Below are 22,636 nucleotides of genomic sequence, written 5' to 3' on the forward strand. Positions count from 1 at the left end.
AGGTTTGGGAGGGTGCCTGAGTGGCTCAGTAGGTTGGGCAGCTGACTCTTGATTTCTGACTAAGTCATCATCTTGGGGTCCTGGGACAGAACGCCCTGTTGGGCTCTGTGGTCAGCTGGGAGACTGCTTGAGGATTCTCTCTCCCTCAGGCCCTCCCCAGGCATGCTTGCTCTCTCTCTAAAATAAATCTTTAAATAAATTTTTAAATATATTTATTTCTAAATATATATTATCTTTAATTCTAACTATATCTATTTTAGTCTATTTAATCTATATATAATAAAATATATAGATACATTATATCTCTAAATATTTAAATATATTTATATAAAATAAATCTTTAAATACATATTTATAAGTATATTATACTTTTATATCTAAATCTTTAAAAATGTGTGTGTGTTGGTATGTCTCTATCTATACATACAAAAGATTTGGTACAACCTGCAGTTGCAGTTTCAGGCATCTACTAGGGTCCTGGAACATACCATAACCCCTGTGGATAACGGGGGTACTGTATTCATAATGGTATTTAAATTATGCCTCCCGAGGCTGTTAGAACAAAAACAAATTATCACCTCAGAGTATAAACAGTTTACAATATTCTAGGTCCTATTCTGATTTGATTTGTATAGTTTCTTTCCTTGATATTTACAGTTTTTCCATTTATCCACACAGATCACATATTAATCACTTATTCAGAGAAATGGTATTTCTTTCTCTCTCTTTTTTTTTTTTTTTTTTAAAGATTTTATTTATTTATTTGAGAAAGAGACAATGAGAGAGAGCATGAGCAAGGAGAAGGTCAGAGGGAGAAGCAGACTCCCCATGGAGCTGGGAGCCCGATGCGGGACTCGATCCGGGAACTCCGGGATCATGACCTGAGCCGAAGGCAGTCGTCCAACCAACTGAGCCACCCAGGCGTCCCTCTTTCTCTTTTTTAATATCTGGTTTAATGCTAATTGACTTGGAAATTTCTATAATGTGTTATATAATTAATATAATGGTTAATTAATATGGTTATACTATATTGGTTATGGTTAATGGTTAATTAATATAATGGTAAATAATAAAAACTATGAATCAATTTTTTCAACTGCTACTTTGTTCTATGGTCAACCAATGTCTTATGACTTTTTCATTTATACTTTATCTCCATTTTATCAAATTCTTTAAAGCAGCTACCATCAAATTTAGTATATCATAACCAACTGGTGGGCTTTAGAAAAAGGAACACAAAAACTGAAGCAATTCTATTTCATTAAACTCATGGCAGGGCCTAAAAATTTGTATTTTAACGAGCTCCCAGCTGACTGACTTTTTTTTTTTTTTTTTAAAGATTTTATTTATTTATTTGACAGAGAGACACCAAGAAAGGGAACAGAAGGAGGCAGAGTGGGAGAGGGAGAAGCAGGCTTCCCACTGAGCAGGGAGCCTGATGTGGGGCTTGATCCCAGGACCCTGACATCATGACTTGAGCAGAAGGCAGATGCTTAACGACTTAGCCACCAAGGTGCCCCAGGACTTTGATTTTTAACAAGATTCAAGAACTACTGCATGCATTCATAACTTTAATGTACATAACAATCATCTGGAATTCTTAAAAGTCTTAAAAGGTACACTGATTAACTATGTCTGGGGTGGGGAATTGAGCTTCTGCATTTATACAGCAATCTCCCAGGTGATGCTAGTGGCAGGCCTTTAAGATATGTTGGTATCTTACTTGGTTAAATATTAAATATACTAATAGAGTAAGCATGGGATTTTAATACATTTGGCTTTCCCTTTGGCTAGGGTATAACTTCTTATTTATTCAAACTTCTTTTCTGCTTGCCGTTAAAGCTTTTTTTTCACATACACATAACATTAAGCTACAGTATTTAATGTGTATCACCATAAATAAGTGTACATTTACTGTTTTATAATCTGTTGTTAATAGACTTTTATGAGACTGACGCACTGCCTACTGCTCTAAGAAGGCACTGTTAACATACTTTTAATTTAAAAATTGCAACTTTCCTAGATTCAGTTGTCATGCCTTTGAATTCTTGAGAATTTTCTAGGTATATAACTATCATTGACATTGTTATAACTTAATTTTCTTCTTGCATATATCTATACCTTATTTTGCTCTACCTTTTTAGACTGGCTGACATTCCATAATAGCATTATTTCGGTGATGCCTCTACTTTTTTATTTTGGTTAATGTGGACTTTTAGTTACAAATATATAGGGAAAACCTTTTTAAAGATTTATTTATTTATTTATTTGACAGACAGAGATCACAAGCAGGCAGAGAGGCAGGCAGAGAGAGAGAGAGAGAGGAGGAAGCAGGCTCTCTGCTGAGCAGAGAGCCTGATGCGGGGCTTGATCCCAGGACCCTGGGATCACGACCCAAGACGAAGGCAGAGGCTTTAACCCACTGAGCCACCCAGGCGCCCCGGGAAAGCCTTTTTATATAGGGAAAATGTATTTCCTTTATACTTTTCAGAGTTGTCAGAAATAGTGTTGATTTTTATTAAATATTTTTAGAATATTTAAAAATATTGTGGAGACATCATGATTTTTACTAATTTTCTTTTTAATTTTACCAGATTATAAATCCTTGGGGAAAAAGGACTCTACTAGATGTATTTTCAAAACTTCCTAGCGCCTAAAACAATACTTTCTCTATCCTAGGTCAATGAATGTTGGTTTAATTGATTTTACGGTTTTTCCTAATAAAGAAAATGGATTATGTTAATACTTTTCCTTTCACAGAAGCAATCTTAAATTTCTACACTAAATTTCACTTGGTCATGGTGAATATTTTTTTTTAAAATACTGAACACCTTTTAATGTGCATTATATTTCATTACTTTATTTAGAATTTTTTATCTGTGTTCATCAACAAGATTGGCTTTCATTTTCATGTTCCGATCATATCAAGTACCCTATCTATCTTCCTCACAAAATAAAACAGCATCCTTCAGTATTTAGTAGCTATTTATATGATAGAGGTATTATCTGCTGAAAAATATTCACCAGTGATTCCAGCAAATTTTCTTGTGTTTCCTACTGCAACTGACTTATTCAAAGCATTTTGTGTACTGTTCTAAATTTTTGTCTAGTTTCTAAATTTTTACAAAAAATTAACCATTTCAAAAGTTTGCATCTTGGAGGGGTCGGGGTTGGGGGATGAGGTAACTGGATGATGGACATAGGGGAGGGTTGTAATGAGCACTGGGTATTATATAAGACTAATGAATCACAGACCTGTTTCTCTGAAACCAATAATACATTATACACATCCAAAAAAAAAAAGGTTCTTGGGGTGCCTGGGTGGCTCACTCATTAAGCACCTGCTTTTGGCTCAGGTCATGATCCCAGCATCTTGGGATCGAGCCCCAACATCAGACTCCCTGCTCAGTGGGAAGCCTACTTTCCCTTTTCAGCTCCCCCTGCTTGTGTTCCCTCTCTCACTCTCACCCCCTTTCTCTCTGTCATATAATTACATAAATTCTAAAAAAAAATTCTCATCTTAATTTTATCTACATTATTACTATTTTCTTAGATCTTTTTGAGATTAACTAGTCCATCATATATTTTTTTCTCACTGAAATAGGCATATAGAGTTGAATAAAACTTAGCTTTGTCAGCCTTAGGAGTTGAATAATTGGTTATTTTTTTTAAATGTTTTTCTAGTATAGCTTTCTGTAGTATATATTTCCCTTTTTCATCTATTTGAAAATGTGCTATGTTTTGCTACTCGTTTATAACCTAATAATCTAAGGATTATCTAAAGATTACCATAATCTAAGGATGCTGTATGTAAAATTTATGCTGTAAGTATTTATGAAATACTGGAAGTATTTAAATTTAAATAGAGCATATATTCCTACTATTTCATTTCATTCTTTAAAAAATTTACTTATTAGGGCGCCTGGGTGGCTCAGTGGGTTGGACCGCTGCCTTCGGCTCAGGTCATGATCTCAGGGTCCTGGGATCGAGTCCCGCATCGGGCTCTCTGCTCAGCAGGGAGCCTGCTTCCCTCTCTCTCTCTCTCTCTGCCTGCCTCTCTGTCTACTTGTGATCTCTCTCTGTCAAATAAATAAATAAAATCTTTAAAAAAAATAAAAATAAAAAAATAAAAAATTTACTTATTAGAGAACAATTAACTTTTGGTTCAGTTGAATTGAAATTTTGATCGTGAGATATTGTCACCTACTCAAGTGTTCTTGGTATATATATATAGCTCTTGCATTTATTAGGTTTTGTTTCCCATGTTTTCCTGTTATGTAATCTGGAACACATCTGCTGGCAGCACAGTGTATAAGACATATACCAATTTTATAAATGAAATTGTGAGATAAATACTTTATATATTTTCACTGTAAATGAATTGGAAATTATTTTACAGTGATCATGTATTTGCCTATAAAATAAAGCATGCTATTTTAGTTGAGGATAAATTCTAAATATTAGAAAACATTATAAAAAGTAAAAAAAATAAGAAATTTATCTTGTTTGAGGTGTATTTTCAATAAAATAGGTAGAGTGAGGTGCACAAATCATTATTCTATGCATTTCATGCTGGTTCTTCAACCACAATATGAACACTTGATACAGGATAAATTTTGGAACACATATTTGGAAAAATGGAATGGCAAATGTTGTAATTTATTCTACCTCTGATTTTTAATTATTATAAACAGAATAAAGGAAATGAAGTAAATCACCCACAACAGGAACATCAAACATTACAAACAATAAACTTTCATATGTTGGTGTTCTAACATAGGGCTCTACACAACCTTGGCTCTGTGCATTGAAGCCTGCTGGCATGATGCAGGGAGCAAAACCGCTCTAAATGAGCAAAGTGATCATAATCAGCTAAAAATGTCTACCTCAGACCCACCTAGGAAAACAGGGGTGGGCTTAAATGTTGCTATTAAGAGATAAAAAGGACTTTCTTCTATGGTCCATCTATGGTTAAATTACCAGATCTTCTTCATGCCTCACTTAAGGGGTAAGGGGAGGATTTGGCTGTTCAAACATCTGGCAGGGATGTATCTGATGACTGAGACCTCACTTTTTCTCAAATCCATTTTTCATCAGCAAATGACACTTGCAACCCTTTGAAGGATAATCCATATTTTCTCCCACTTAAAAAGAAAGCTAGCTGAAGGGAAGGAGATGAAAACACCATCCCAGGTATAGATCTGAAGCACACCAGCCTTTGGATCAAATACACATTTAAGAATTTTATATTACCAGTTTAAAATATATTTATAAGTTTATATAATATAGAGATTTATATAACTGCAAACTATAAAATCTCAGTTAAGGAGGGATGCGTTTGCTTCAGCTACAGCTCATTAGCCATGTTAGAGAAGCCACCTGTTATATTACAGCTAGAATTTCAGGTGTATATTACATGGTAAGAGGATTTTCAATCCTCCTTTGGGATGTGAATTTGAAAGCCTGCATTGGGTGACAGAGGTGCCGGTTTCCTTTCCCTTCAGAGAAGATAGAAAACCTTGAACCAAGGTAAATTCAAAGGTAGCAATCAGAGACAGTCATGCAAAATGTGGTTGAATACAGAAAATGGTCTGCTGCCTGGGATTCTCCTGAGGAGAGAACACCTAACAAAATCACCAGAAAAATGGAAGGCTATTAAATCAAGCAGAACTAAAGTGGGATTAATGGTGCAAGAGTTTCAGTAGTGGGAGTTCAGAGAAGGTGACCACAAGAAAACCATAAAATGGATTTAGAACTAGGACACCATCAGATTGTTGTTGGGTTTTCTTTTGCCACTTAAATCCAAACTACCGTCCCAGGGAAAAAGAGAGGCTTTCCTGAACCCACAGGTACAGGGTTCCACGTAAAAAGATCTCAAGATTATTACTACTACTGCCTACCAAATAAATGTAAATTACTTCCACATGGATCCTGACTCTCTCTCCTTGAAAGCCTTGCTCTGCTTGTTGTTAGTTTCATTTCGCTTCAGGAAAGATGAAACTAACCATTAAAGTCATGAAGGATGAGAAATGTCAAGTTTGTTTGCCAAAAAAGTCTATCTGAAAACTATCACTTAAAATATCTAATAAAAATAACTAAAACCTAGTCCCTGTCTTCCATTGACTGAAAAAGTTCCACTATGGTAAAGTAAAAATGATTGTTTATTTACAGCAATTTGTTATTGGGTCACACAAATTCCCAGAAAAGAAGCTACCATGGTCCAAGAAAGAGGCTAGAAAAGCAGCTTTACATACTTTTATTCCAAGACGCTATCTCAAAATCCCTGTCTGTTCTTAAAGAATATAGAAGTTTTGGTGAACAATGTAATGAAGTGAACACCAGGTTGGAAATATATTTATCGCCAAACAAGGTCAACATGGAATCTCAAGTTGAAAAGGAATTCTGAAGTGTTACACTAATTTAAGTAGCAACTACAACCAATAAGAGAAATAGAATGAGAATATACAGTATGATAAATATAGGAGTCAAAAAACTAGCAGGTAAAGTGGTCAGAAAATTCTCCTAAGAGCTTATCGATCTTAAAACTATTTCCCTTAGGGTTGCCTGGGTGGCTCAGTTGTAAGCGGCTGCCTTCGGCTCAGGTCATGATCTCAGGATCCTGGGATGGAGCCCCACATCAGGCTCTCTGATCAGCAGGGAGCCTGCTTCTCCCCGCCCACACACCTGCCTCTCTGCCTACTTGTGATCTCTGTCTGTCGAATAAATAAAAATAAAATCTTAAAAAAAAATCTTTAGGACTTTAAATATATAGTGACTACCTGAAGCAGCTCTTGTTGAACTATTGGGGGGGAGGCAGAGGGAAGGAAAAGAGGGAATCTTTTTTTTTTTTTTTTTAAGATTTTATTTATTTATTTGAGATAGAGCGCATGTGCATGAACCAGGGTGGGAGTTGGAGGGGTGTGGGTTGGTGGGAAGAGGGAGCAGGAGAAGCAGACTCTCCATTGAACAGGGAGCCTGACTCAAGGCTTAATCCCAGGACCCTGGGATCATGACCTGAGCCAAAGGCAGCTGCTTAACCGACTGAGGCATGCAGGTGCCCAGACAGGTAATCTTAAGCAGGCTCCAAGTTTAGCAGCAAGCCCAACGCTGGGCACAATATCACCACCCTCAGATCATGACCTGAGCCAAAATCAAAAGTCAGATGCTTAACTGACTGAGCCACCCATGTGCCCCTGAACTATTTTTTAATAGATGGCTGAATACAAACAACTTCCAAAAAATTTTTTTTAACATCAGAAAAGTCTGTAGTTCAGAAAAAGGGGTAAAGCATAATCTTAGAAAGTTAAGTGCCCAAAGATTCCATAATAATTCCATAATATTACTCCATAATAATTCCATACATAATCTCAAAGGTGGCTGGTTTACTAAACTTTCTTTCCTTCCAGAGAGCTATCTATAGGACTTATCCTTGTCACTCTTCTCACACATTTTTAACATTACATATAAAGTTACAAGAAACAGAGCAGAAATCACATATTACAAAATAAAATTCCCTCCACTTCACCAATGCTTAGGATGGAATGGCAACTTCTAAGCTCCCTGATACTGGACCAGAAGCAAAAGTCCAATTTCCTTTCCAAATGGCAATTCTTAAACATATAGCTTAAAAGTCCTCTAAAGAGTTAGTATATCACATGAAGGTAGAACAAATTTATATCATGTTAGAAATATTCTATTTTACTTTGCAAAGACAGCCTTTTTCAATGTCAAAATCATACTAAACATGAAAAAAATAGTAATATGAAAAGAGATTCTCAATGATCCAAAATATACAGGAATAAATCTAATAAAGATGAAGGACAGATAGGTAACAGATGAATATATATAAAAATGTAACATTTTACTGAAAAATACAAGAGACAACTTGAATAAGCAAAATTAACCACATTCCTGAAAGACAAGGGGGTGACAGATATTATCTTCCAAAAATGGCCACCAATTCCACATTACCAATGAAGTCTTCAAAACTTCACTGTTCCTCTCATGAGAGATGGGCCCTACATTCTTCCCGTGAATCTGAGGGAAGCTTGTAACAAATAATGTTATTCAAATGCTGAAATTCTCCCAAACATAAGCCAATCAAAGTTCTCTTTTGACCCTTGGAGCTGAGCTACCATGTAAGGAGGTCTGGCTCTCCTGTGGCAACCATGTTGAAGTGACTACACAGATACCTGGGGAGCCCTTACTGTTGTAGCCTAGTCACCATTTATGTTGAGGAAGAACTTTCAGGTAATTCCAACCTCCAGCCTTAGAGCTGTCAGGGCCGACACTAAATGAAGCAGCAACTAACTATCCCAACTGAGTCCTTATCAGACTGCAGATTCACAAAGCATGTTGTTTTTTAGCCCTAATTCTCATGTGGCATTACACAGCCATTTTAATTAAGTGGGAAAATATTATTAGCATGTAAAGTACTGATTCATCTGTAAATTTAACAAAATTACAATTAACACTAACAAAATTTTTGGCAAAATCCGATAAAATGACTCTGCGGAACTCACAATGCATTACATATAACAACTATGCCATAAATGAGGAGATGTTTTAGAAACTATAATGTTGCAAAATTTTGATATTTTGTGAGTAGCACATTACTAATTGTAGGTGAGCTGTGAAAAGGTAAGGATATATACTACTATCCCTGGTGCAAGTACTAAAAACATAATGCAAATAAATACAGCCAAAAAGGCAAAAGAAAATTGAAATAGAAGTTTAAAAATATAGTTCAAATGATCCCAAAGTAGGGAGGGGGGCAGGCAAAAAGGAGCATCAAAACAAAAAACAAGAGATGATAGAAAACAAATAATAAAACAGTAAACCCAAATTTTACCATATCACTAATTATGTTAAACAGTAATGAACTAAAAATCCAATCACAAGGCAGACTGTCAGAATGGATATTAAAACAATACCCAACTATATCCTGTCTATAAGAGACACATGCTTAACAATCAAGATAGGTTACAAGTAAATGAATGAAAAAGGACGTATCATACCACTTCTATAAACATAAGAAGTCTGGAATGGTTATATTAATAGTAGATTAAATAGATTTCAAGACAAAATTTATATAGGATATAAAGAGCGACATATACATTAAAGGGCATTTCATCAGGGGGACATAACAATCATTAAGTGTGCCTGTGCCTATAACCTATCTTCAAAATAAACAAAGTTAAATTTACAGAACTAAAAAGGGACTAGACAATTCCATAATTATAGTTGTGATTTTAACCTCTCTTATTAATTGGCAGAAGAGCTAGCCAAAACATCAAATAAGATGTACCTGGGGATGCCTGGGTGGCTCGGTTGAGCACCTGACTCTTAGTTTCAGCTCAGGTCATGATGTCAGGGTTGTGAGATCCAGCCCCAAATCAGACTACAAGCTCAGTGCAGTCTGCTTGAGATTCTCTCTTCCTCTCCTTCTGCCCCTCCATTCGCTTGCCCTCACTCAAGCACATGTACACACTCTCACTCATTCTCCCTCTCCTCAACTTTAAAAAAAAAAAAAAGAAAGGAAGAAAGAAAGAAAAAAAGACGTATCTGGCCTTTCCTTAACTAGTATTTACAGAACATCACACCTAACAACAGCAGAATAGATATTCTTTTCAAGAGCACAGGCTATGTTTAACAGAACATATTCTGAGCTGTAAAACAAGTTTCACTACATTAAAAAAGAGGGATACCTGGGTGGCTCAGTCAGTTAAGCATTTGCCTTCAGCACAGGTCATGATCTCAGGGTCCTGGGATCAAGTCCTCTATCAGGCTCCTTGCTAAGCAGGGAGCTTCTTCTCTCTCTGCCTGCTGCTCCACCCTGCTTGTGCTCTCTCTAACAAATAAATAAATAAAATATTTAAAAAAAAAGTATAAGGGAATATAAAAAAAAACTTTTATGCTCATAAATTTAGGAACCTAGATGAAATGAGCAAATTCCTTGAAAGACAGAAATAACCAAAAGTGATCCAAAAAGAAACAGATAACCCAAATAACCTATATCAATTAAAGAAATTACATTCATAATTTAAAAACTTCCCTTAAGGAAAACTTAAGACACAGATGGCTTCCCTGATATATTTTATCAAATGTTTAAGAAAATAACAAAATAATTCTATAAACTCTTTCAGAAAATAAAGAAGAGAACAATACTTAATTCATTTTATAAGGTCAGTATTGTCCCAATATCAAAGCAGACACAGATATCATAAGAGAATTATAGACCAATGCCCCTCAAGAACATCCATAAATTGCAAAAATCCTTAACAGAATGTTAGCAAATTGAATCCAGTGGTATATACAGAGGAAAATTCATCATAATCAAGTGGGTCTTTTTTTTTTTTTTTAAAGATTTTATTTATTTGACAGACAGAGATCACAAGTAGGCAGAGAGGCAGGCAGAGAGAGAGAGGAGGAAGCAGGCTCCCTGCCGAACAGAGAGCCCGATGTGGGGCTCAATCCCAGGACTCTGGGATCATGACCTGAGCCGAAGGCAGAGGCTTTAACCCACTGAGCCACCCAGGCGCCCCAATCAAGTGGGTCTTAACCTGGGAATGTGAGATTGGTTTAACGTCTAAAAATCAATTTACCCCACTGGAATAAAAGAGAAAATGAACACAATTACTTGAATAAATGCGGAAAAAGCATCTGACAAAATTCAATACTCTTTACATGATTAAAGGCAGATAATTTCCTCAACCAGATGGAAATGGACAGCAAAAACCATACTCAATGATCAAAGTCTCTATGTTTTTTAAGATCAGGAATAAGGCAAGGATATTCATTCTCACCACTTCTATATAACATTATATTGCAGTACCTAGCTAACAAAATAAGGGGAAAAACAAATAAAAGACGTATGGGAGAAAATTTAAGAAAAACTGTCCTTATTGACAGATGACATGATCATGCATGTAGTAAACTCTACAGAACCTTCAAAAAAACTAGTAGAATTAATAAATTAATGTAACAAAGTTCTAGGATGTAAGGTTACTATACAAAATTCAACTGTATCTCTAAATACTAGCCATGAACAATTAGAAGATAAAAATTTTAAAAGCCCTATTTACAATAAAAGGAAAAATAATATACTTAAGAATAAATTTAATGAAAGATGTGCAAGATCTATATATACTGAGAACTACAAAACATTGTGAAGAGAAATTAGAGACAACCTAAATAAAGAGAAATACCACGTCCATGGTTTCATGTTCATTGGCTTCAAAAACTGAATACTGTTCAAACAGGAAATCTTCTAAAATTTGTCTTTAGAGGGGACCTAGATGGCTCAGTTGGTTAAGCGACTAACTTTTGGTTTTGGCTCGGGTCATGATCTCAGGTTCCTAAGATCCAGCCCGGTGTCAGGCTCCCCACTCAGTGTGAAGTCTGCTTGTCCCTCTCCCTCTGCTCCTTCCCCCACCTGCATGCTCTCTTTCTCTCATAACAAAAAGCAAATCTTGAAAAAAAAAAATCTATCTTTAGAATCAGTGCAATTCCAACCAAACAACTGATTTAAAAATTCATATGGAAAAACAGAAGATCTAAAATACACAAAATAGTTTTGAAGAACAAATTTGAAGGACTTACACTATCTGATTTCAGGACTTATTACAAAGTTACAGAAATCAAGACAGTGTGGTATTGGCATAATGATAGACAGACATAAAACATGAGAGTAGAGTCCAAAAATAGACCCAAACTTACATGTCAAATGATTTTAAACAAAGGGGTAAAGGTAATAGAGTGAAAGAGTTTTTTCAATCAGTGCTGCTGGAACAACCACATGGAGAACAACGAACCATGCTGTATATCTCACACTACAGACACAATTAATTCAACGTTGACCACAGACCTAAATGTAACAGCTGAAACTATTAACTTTCAGGAAAGAAAAATAGAAAATTTTGTGATTTGGGGTTAGGCAAAGTTTTCTTAGGATACGAAGAAGCACAGCTTTTTGTAAAAGAAAAAAAAAAAAAGATGAAATGGACTCCATCAAGATTAAAAACTTTTGCTCTTCTGAAGAAACTATTAAGAAAATGAAAAAGCAAGTCACCAAATAAGAAAATATTTTCTAAAACAATGAAAGACGTGTACCTAGAATATATATCTCTCCTTCAACTCAACAGTAAGAAGACTAATAATCCAATCAAAGATGGGCAAAAGATCTGCACACTTTAAAAAAGAAGATACACTGATGGAGAATAAGCCCATGAAAAGATATTCAAAGAAATGCAAATTAAAGCCACAGTGACATTCCACTACATACCTACTAGAATGGTTAACATTTAAAAAGAGTGACATTTTTGGTCCTAATCACACTATATTGTAATTATGAGTATTTCTCTATTTAGATAAAATGCAAGCTCTAGAGGGAAAAAAGAAGACTTGACAATTAGTGATAGGATGTGGAACAACTCAAACTCTCCTATGTTGCTTGTGGAAATGTAAAGTGTACAGACTCTCTGGAAAACAGTAAGGCAGTATCTTATAAACTTAAGTATATACTACACATGTGAAGTGAACCACTTCTAGGTGTTTATCCAAAAGCAATTAAAAAATATATATCCACATAAAGACTTGTACACAGAAGTTCACAGCAGCATGATTCATACAATAGCCAAAAATGTGCAATCCAAATGCCCATCAAGTTGAATGTATTTTAGTGCACCCATATTACAGAACACAATATTACAAAACAAATGAAACTGTACTAAACAAAACAATGTGGATGAATCTCAAAACATTATGCTAAAAGAAGCCAAACACAAAAGACCATGTACTATAGGATTCCATTTGTTTGGAACTCTAGAAAAGACAAAACTAGTGACAGAAAGCAGATCAATGGTTGCCTGGGGTTACAGATGACGACTGACTGTAAAGGCATGGGAAGAAACTTTTTAGGGTTAGAGACCCATTCTATGTCTTGACTGTGGTGGTGGTTGCATGATTGTATATAATTACCCAAATTCATCAAAGTGTGTAATTAAAATGAATGAATTTTACTGTATGTAAATATAACTAATTTATTTATTTTTGAAGATTTTACTCATTTACTTGAGAGAAAGCACGAGAGAGCCAGAGAGAGATCATGAGTGGAGAAGAGTGCAGAGCAGAAGCAGACTCCCCACTAAGCAGGGGAAGTGGGGCTCGATCCCAAGACTCTGAGATCATGACCTGAGCAGAAGGCAGACGCTTACCAACTGAGCCACCCAGGTGCCCCAATATAACTTTAATTCTAAAAAAATTTAAAAAACAAAGGCAACGATGCTCTACTTCAAAAGGAATGATATTAACACTGAAATGTTACCATGAGCTACATTGTTTTTTTTCTCCATAGACTTAGCCAAAATTACACTACCGATAAAAGGTGCTAATTAGTACATTTCTATAGAGTAGTCTGGCAATATATACCTAAACTCTTGAAAGATGAGTGGACTTTTTGATGCAGCAATTATTTTCACTACAGAAATAATCAGACTAAAATACGAAAATGGTATTGGAAAGCCTTTCATAATGGTGAAAAGTAATTAGGAAAAAAGCCCTATATGTCTAACAATAGGAGACTGGTTAAATAATGAAATGTCCATCTGATTAAAATTATGTGAACAATATACATGTGTCTTTTAAAAATTTTTTATTTAAATTCAATTAAGTTAACTATATGTTCTATGTATTATTACTTTCAGGGGTGGAATCTGGTGATTCATTAGTTGCAAACACGTGTCCTTACTGATGTATGAAGATGTACTCAATGTTGGTATTTTTCCCCTTTAATGCATATTATGCCAGTATCTTTCACTTGTACAAGTTATGAAACAAACAGTAACTAATAACTACCCTACCAGTTAGATCTCTATCATTAGAAGAAAAATAACTAATCACTCCTGCCCTGTTTTATACCACTTTAGCATATGAGGCTATATTTTCTGTTTAATTCTTATGATAATAATAATAAATTAAAAAATAATCTTTGGACTCAGTATTACCACAAAATACTCAGTATTATCACAAAAGATCTGACATGAGCAACTATTTCATTTCAAAAGAGCTCTGACCCACAAATTTAATTAGTTATTTTAATAATTTACTGACAGTCTGCTCTGTGGTAAAGGAGTAACAGAAGGTTCTGGTATATACTTTCTAGGTATTAATTGGGCCTCGGTTCCTTACCTATAAAGGAAAATGGCTGGCTGTGAATTAGGACATTTCTAGTTCTAAGGAAGAGTAATCTATTAAAAATCTGTCAATACTTTCAAAAATTATAGAACTGGCAAATGCAAAGTGCCCAGAAATAAACCTTTGTCAATGAGTCTGGTATTCCTTATAAATATTCACTGCAAAAAAAAGGATTAGGATCCTTGTTAAGTCCTGGTGAATTTAAACCTAGGGAACATTCACTATAACATAAAATGGAAATTCAATCATCAAGGAGACGAACAAAGGCAGGAATCACAACTGAAAAGTGATATATCCTCAATGGTTTCCTAGTTGCTAAAATTTTAAGTCAATTATCTCGCTTGAAGACAGTGAAAATGTATGAGCATCTGTCATTATAACCACATCAGCATCAGGTAAAAAGATGTCTAATAGTCCCACAACTACAGCTGATTTCAAACAGGAAAGAATAATATACTACTGGTTACTCAAGACTAATAATTTATTGTGCCTACTTTAAAATAATGTTTCCCAATTCAACTAGGTTCATATATTCAAATCAAGTAAGGATAATTCATTTATATAAATGAAATACAACTTCCTTCTCCACTTAACAAATAGTACCAAGTCTAACAAATTTACCATGCAATTAAGCATACATATCTTAATTCAAAGAGAGTAAATAATCTACGCAAAATGCTTGTAAACTTGCCTGTGAAGAAAGAAGACTTGAGTTTTACTTGTTTAATGCCAAATCCAAGAAAACAAGTTAAATACAGGGGCACCTGGGTGGCTCAGTTGGTTAACTGTCTGCCTTCGGCTCAGGTCATGATCTCAGGGTCCTGGAATCAAGCCCTGAGTCAGGCTCCCTGCTCAACAGGGAGTCTGCTTCTCCCTCTGCCCCTGTCCCCTGCTAGGGCTTTTTCTCTCATAAGCAAATAAATAAATAAACAAAATCTTTTTTTTTTTTTTTTAAGTTAAATACATACACACATGAAATGTAGCTCATTTATTAAATATTCTTAGGACAACAGCCAATTTCTCATAATCAAGTAAATATTTTGTTATCTGAATGTTCTTCTCTGCAGCTGTCTTCACGAATTACACAATGAAAATAACTTGTAGTATGGTCCTTATACCTTGGTGCCTCATTTTTAAGTTAAATTATAACCCAAACCAAACTGAAATGCAAGCAATTGGCCCAAGCAAAACTGCATGAGATGGGAAAATAAAACTACCATCAAGTCTGGCTGGAGATAGTGGTAAAGAGATGTGGCGCTGCAACATACAAGACACAGCCAGACCAAACAAAGCTGAAACAAAGGAAAGGCTCCATCCTACTGCTGTTTAGACCCCACAGTGTGATCACTTATGTATTCTAGAAAGCAACTGCTAAGAGAAGAATGCATCTCTTATTTTCTAGCAGAAAAGGAAATGATTCTTTATCTGCCAATAGCAAGAGATTTCTTAAAAAAAAAAAAAAAAAAGATTTTACTTATTTATTTGACAGAGAGAGAGAGATCACAAGTATGTAGAGAGGCAGGCAGAGACCGGGGGAGGGGGGAAGCAGGCTCCCTGCTGAACAGAGCCCGATGCAGGGCTCGATCCCAGGACCCTGAGATCATGACCTGAGCCAAAGGCAGAGGCTTAACCCACTGAGGCACCCAGGTGCCCCCCTCCTTTTTTATAAAGGATTATTTATTTATTTATTTGAGAGGGAGCTAGTGAAAGATCACAAGTAGACAGAACAGCAGGTAGAGGGAGAGGGAGAAGCCGGGAGCGGCTCCCCACTGAGCAGGGAGATGGACGCGGGGCTTGATCCCAGGGCCTAGGAATCATGACCTGAGCCAAAGGTAGATGCTTCACCGACTGAGCCACACAAGTGCCCCTAATAGCAAGAGATTTCTTAAACAGTTTCCCTCAGTGATATGTAAAAGTACATTTTTATTAGGTCTCACTTCTTTACTAAAGAAAATGAAAATGTTTCATTATTTTCCTTCCTTTTCTCTCTGCCAGTTGGAAACACAAGTGGGAATGGGGAACTAGAGAAGTGTCTTCAAGATCTACATAGGTTTTTTACTAATTTATATCGATAACCAATCGAAAGTTTCTCCTTTGAAGCCCAGGTGTCAGGATTCCAATATTAAAGTTCAGATGACCTTCTCAGTCCAAATGCAATGACTGATAGACATTTTCTCCTCCTTCCATACCTCCTTTGATTATATTCCCTTCAGTCTAGAGATCTAAGGCTATATTGTAGGAGGACTTAAAATACATAAGAATATTACATTTTCAAAAACTCAAGGTTATACCAACTCAATCACAATAATAACAGTTCTGCAAAGTTTTCATCAGCCTGCATTTTCTAGGTTTAATTATGTATATTACACTAAAAGTAAACTAGTTGTACTTTTGTCTCATTTGTAAAATTATAATTTTACATAGTAGAATCAAGGACTTATGCATTTTGTTATCTTCTTCAAAACTAATTCCTATTTTTTAGTGAGTCAGTATAAGTCCAGAATGCTGTTTAAACTAGATTCTTCTGTAATTAGTTAAGTAGCTATGATTCTTTTCCAACTTTTTCAAAAGAAGTATATTCCTGACCTATAAAAGAATGTTAATGCTGACTATGTCTTCAATATCACTATTTAATAAGGAAGGCATCATCGTAAACATACAATTATAGTTCATTCATAAGAGAGACTTGGATGGAAAAACAAATGGGAAGTTTGGGAAAAGTTACATTCTCCATTCTGGTTTTCTGATTTTAAGACAAATGCAACAGTTAGGACACACAACCAAGAAAAAAGGACAGGAACATACCTGGGGGAGAGAGGACTTTTCTATTTTAGAAAATCCTAGAATATGCCACCTAGCTACACTACTGATGTAATTTTTGAATGTAACTTTAAGGACTGATGCAATGGAAGGAGTGCCTTATAAACACTTCAAGTGTATTTATTTTAACCATAGAACATTTGGAATCATAGGATACTTTACATCCTGATCAAGAAAATGAATTTTAGGGGTGCCTAGATGGCTCAATCGGTTAAGCCTCTGACTTTGGTTTCGGCTCAGGTCATGATCTCAGGGTCCTGGAATCGAGCCCAACAGCAGGCTCTGCACTCAGCAGGGAGTCTACTTCTCTGCCTCTCCCTCTGCCCAATGAATCTTAATAAAAAAAAAAAAAAAGTGAATTTTACTAACACTTCACTCTATAATAAAGCCTCTGAAGATTAGAATACAGTTATACTACAATCCTTAACCGTAGGATCCCTGACTTGAGAAGTGACACTTGGATAGAGAGATGGATCTTTTCCAAAGAATTCTAATTTCTTCCATAACTCTGTGAGTTATAGTTAAGGGGGGGAATAAAAGTAAAACAATCCTATCACATGTAGAAACTACTAATGTGAGTTAGGAATGGCATGAATGAAATACACTACCAGGTAGAAAGGTCAGCAAACTCTTCCCCAGGCCAGGCCACTGTCCAAGCTGACTACCCTCCCAGTTTGATGGGGGTACTGCACTGCTTAGGCGAGAGAGGGAGATCAAACAGGAGGACAAGGAAAGGGAGGCAGCACCAGTGTAACAGTGTGGTGTTAACATTTAATCCCACTATATATAACACACAGTCTCTTCTCCTTGGAAGACGATCCTTTCCTACCACATGCAGCAACAATTTCCACCTAAGATGGCTAATGGTTATTTATGCTTTCCCAAAGTTCTTTCTCAACTTATTCTGATAAACAGATCCATCCTCTACCATCCAAAAAAACTTCTTTAGAAATTTTAAAATTGAAGGTGGGAAAGATCTCCTTTTCTCTTCTGGTCGGTTAAACAGGAGGCTCTTGGTTTCGGCTCACATGATCTCAGGGTCATGAGACTGAGCCCTACACCTAGCTTCATACTGAGTGTGGAAGCCACTTAAGATTCTCTCTCTCTCCCTCTCCCTCCCCAACCCCCCCAACCGCAGTTCACACACAGGAGCTTTACGCTCTCTCTCTCTCTATCTATCTGAAGAAAAGAAGAAGTAGAAGCAGCAGCAGAAGAAGAAGAAGAAGAAGAAGGAAGAAGGAAGAAGAGGAGGAGCAGCTAGCTGTAAGAATGTACACTGAGCTTGCCTCGGCCATGTGGAAAAAAATAATTCCAGAAAATAAACACAATTTGCAGAGAAAGAGAAGGGAGACAAGAATACAAGATAATATTCAAGTCTTACAATTCACATATACATAAGGCTGGTTCTACTTTTATCTTTAAGTCCAGTTATGTGAGCCAACAATTCTTTTCTGGCAGTTTGAGTTGAACTTTTATAATCCAAGAAACCCAGCTCATATACCAACCTTTACTAGATACTCATTTTCACCTGTGTAAAATTATTACCTTTTGTATCCCCCTCCCTTCCCATATCATAAACATTATAATTTGCTCCTCAAGGTGCCTGGGTAGTTCAGATGGTTGAACGTCTGCCTTTGGCCCAGGTCATGATCCCAGGGTCCTGGGATTGAGCCCCGCATGCGACTCCCTGCTCAGTGGGGAGCCTGCTTCTCCCTCTCCCTCTGCTGCTCCTTCTGCTTCTGCTCTCTCACTCCTGCTCTCTCTCAATAAATAAAATCTTTAAAAAAATATATATAATCCTTTTCTGACATTTAATCTTCCATCACTGACCTTACATTATATGTTACCATGGATACAAATCAGTAGCTCCTTTATCAAGAACTCCCCTCATCTCTCCCAAAACTACTTCCCTTCCTTAGTATGCAAGCCTTGAACTTGATCAGCAAAGGACAAGTGATCATAACTGGGTTATAATGCACTATTTATAAATATATCCATGACAGTCATTTCAAAGGTGCAAAAAAGAAAGGCAGCCTTATTGAAATGTGTTCCTGCTTTTAAGATTCTTAGGACAGAAACAATCTAACATCAACTTTCAAGCTACTTGGATTTGAAACTACTTCTGGTTTTGTTTTGGTGGTGTTTTTGCTCAGAAATCTGAAGAAAGAATCTCTAACCATTCCCTATATAGCAAATCCTAAGGAAGCTGTGAAAAATTATAGCCTTTTCAGAGAGTTTAATTTCACCACACATAAACAAAAATAAATCATTTTGCTTGTTCAGAAGTTATTAAGTATCATCTGATGAGAATATAACTGCTACTGCCAAAACTTGCGAATTTACCATATTTTAGTAAAAGACTACAGCTCCTTTCTGCTATCCTGGTTACTGAGCAAGAGCCATTTTTTGCCATCTTTCTTATCATTCTCTTTTTAGAGATGTTGGGTTGAAATTCTAATGTGTTCTAATGCGGACCATACCCTGATTTAGGCAGTCTAACAGCTGAATAAAGCCTGACACAGTGTTCATCAATTATTAACACTAGCAGAAACCATTAAAGAGTCTAGTACAACATCAATAAATTAGCTGAACAAATGAAATAAATGAATAGTGAGAGCCTTTGATGTGCAATTTTCATGGGAAAGATTGTTACCTTCATTTTTCAAAAAGGAAAATTGATACACAGAGAAGTTAACAAATTTGCCTTGGGTCACAGAGAATAAATGGCAGAACTGGAACTGGATTAAAGTCTGCTGGACTCTACAGTACGTGTTCCTTTTTCTATACTAGGCTGCTCTCTCTGAACTCCGAAGTTCTATGAAGCAGCAATTACAAAGCTCTCCCTTTATACTTCCTAAGGACCCCTTTGACCACAATTACATTTCACAGAATTCTCCTTTTTATTATAAATCACTCCTTTTGGCAAGCCTATGGAGTAAGTTAAGGGGAATATGCAGGGAGGACATGGAGGGAGAGTTAATGGGGACCGCCCACAAAAGTTCTACTTTTAGAAACGCTATTCTATTATATATAGATCAGCCTACTTTAGGAGTGCTCAATTTTGGTTTCATTAAGTATGTATGTATTTCAGAGCCAGAACTATATTTAAGAAACCCATTGTATATTTTTCTAGCATCTGGTCACAAGAATATTTCAAAGAAACCAAAGTCCTTTGTCTCATTAATATATGTCCCCTCTTCCCCCAACTATCTTCCCAGCTGGTTATTATTCATTAGTTGGGAGAGAGCATTTCTCAGAAATCTGGTTAAGGAAAACTTTTAAAATACAACAAAAATCACAAATATAACAAAAACCATTCCGTTTCTGAGCTGTTTCTATGCAAGGATAGGACCTGTTTCCTTTCACCTTTATCTCCATGCCACTTGTTACACAGTAGGTGTTTGTTGAAAGGAAGGGCTTTTCTAATGTAAACCTGGTTAGAAAACAAGTTTTATAAAATATTTTTCACTGATTTCTAAGATGGAGTAACCTTAACAAAGGTAAGAGAAATCCTAAAATAATGTTCCAAAAATATTTATGTAGTTAATGGGAACAAGAAAATCCCTTGCAAACTATGGTTTCCTCCAAAAAGATTAAGTATCACACAAATCAAAGACTTACCACATACTGATAAAATGGAGTGGTAAAAAATGTTCTAGATGTTATTTGTTGTAAAGAGCCATGTTATAGCCATAAGTTTTCTGAAACTGCTAACATGTTAAATGTTGCATTTCAATGATCTAAAGTCTTTTCTGAAGACAAAAATGCTGACAAGCCTACTCATTCTCTTACTCTCTATTCTTCCTTTTTTTTTTTTATGTTTTCCCAAGCTATAAGCAATACATGAGTCTTAATGTATTAAGACCAGAATGTATTAACAGCATAGAAAAAGCTGGTCCTGACAGAGAGACATTTTACTTTTGAAATGAGAAGAAAAAGCTGCTGTGCAAGTGCTACATGTCACCAATCCAAAGAGGTTTTGCTCTTTGGCAGCACATTTAAGAAAAACTTGTATGTTGGTACTTACAATGATTTCTAAGTCTTTCTTGTTCAACAAGGAGCACCTACCTGCCAACATTTCAAAAAATGATAAAATGACATTCAGGACATAGAAGATAGGCTAGTTGTCCAAAGAGAAAAGAAATCTGATGCCAGCAGGACAAAGGCTTTTTATTTTGGAAGATATGTAACAACCACGTTACTGAAAATGAAGCTAAGAAGGGGACATTACCCAGTATGAATTGTTTTACTTGGATTAAATGCCATAAAACTTTCAATGTGTCTTCTGGGATACCTCAACGTAAAATCAGCAAGAGTTTCCTACAGGAAAAAGAATGGTCCCACAGAATGGATAGTCTCATTTTATAGAGTACTATGAAAAGTCTGGTCTATTTATTTATTTATTTTTAAAGATTTTATTTATTTATTTGACAGAGAGAGACATAGCGAGAGAGGGAACACAAGCAGGGGGACCGGGAGAGGGAGAAGCAGGATTCCCTCTGTGCAGGGAGCCCGATGAGGGGCTCGATCCCAGAACCCTGAGATCACGACACGAGCCAAAGGCAGACACTTAATGACTAGGCCACCTAGGCGCCCCAAGTTTGGTCTATTTTTTAAAAGAGACTACTAGAAAACAGGTCTTACATCTGTGTGAGCAACTTAGTTGGCAGATTACTGAAATGTAACCATGTGGACAAGATTTATGTGGGAGCAGTTATTATACATTTAATAAAATGAAGCCATACGGGACGCCTGGGTGGCTCAGTGGGTTTAGCCGCTGCCTTCGGCTCAGGTCATGATCCCAGCGTCCTGGGATCGAGTCCCACATCGGGCTCCTTGCTCAGCAGGGAGCCTGCTTCTCCCTCTGCCTCTGCCTGCCACTCTATCTGCTTGTGCTCACTCTTGCGCGCTCTCTCTCTCTCTGACAAATAAATAAATAAAATCTTTAAAAAAAAATAAAATAAAATAAAATGAAGCCATAGAAGCTATAAGAACTATACAGACCTTTGTTCAAACCAGTGAGAATATATTTCAGACACATGTAAGCACAGAAATTAAACACCAATGTACTCACTGCCCAGATAAAATGTTTGCCATTTCTGCTTCAGAGACCTTCTGTTAAGACATTAAATGCTATAGACACATCAGAAGATTGCCTCTCCCTCAAACCCCTCCCCAGAGTTTTTTTTTTTTTCTTTTTAAGATTTTATTTATTTATTTGAAGGAGTGAGAACGAGAGAGAGCAGAAGGAGAGGGAGAAGCAGACTCCCCGCTGAGCAGGGAGCCCAATGTGGGGCTCTATCCCAGGACCCTGCGATCATGACCTGAGCCAAAGGCAGATGATTAACCGACTGAGCCACTCAGGAGCCCTCCCCTCCCCAGAGTTGACCATTATTTTGACTCTAGTGTTTGATACATAAAACTATATCCATAAAAACATATGTAATTATTGTCTTAAAAATTTACATAAATGGAATCACACTGGCCTAAACTTTTACCTATAACTTGCTTTTCCCCACAACTGACCTTGTTTTAAAAATTTATCCATGTTGATCCATCTAGACCTAGCGTACTCGTTTTATTTGTAGCATAATATTCTACTACATGAAAAACCAATAAACCA

At 36.2% G+C, this 22,636-nt stretch overlaps 1 protein-coding gene across 1 annotated transcript in view; it reads right to left on the reverse strand.

The window, feature by feature from the left end:
• Positions 1-22,636, reverse strand: part of LOC111151399 (nemo like kinase) — a 167,218-nt gene that overhangs the window by 94,186 nt on the left and 50,396 nt on the right. The gene's annotated exons all lie outside the window — the stretch shown is intronic.

Source organism: Enhydra lutris, unplaced genomic scaffold (genome assembly GCF_002288905.1).
Source record: "Enhydra lutris kenyoni isolate GAN:26980312 unplaced genomic scaffold, ASM228890v2 scaffoldscaffold26, whole genome shotgun sequence".
NCBI lineage: Eukaryota > Metazoa > Chordata > Mammalia > Carnivora > Mustelidae > Enhydra > Enhydra lutris.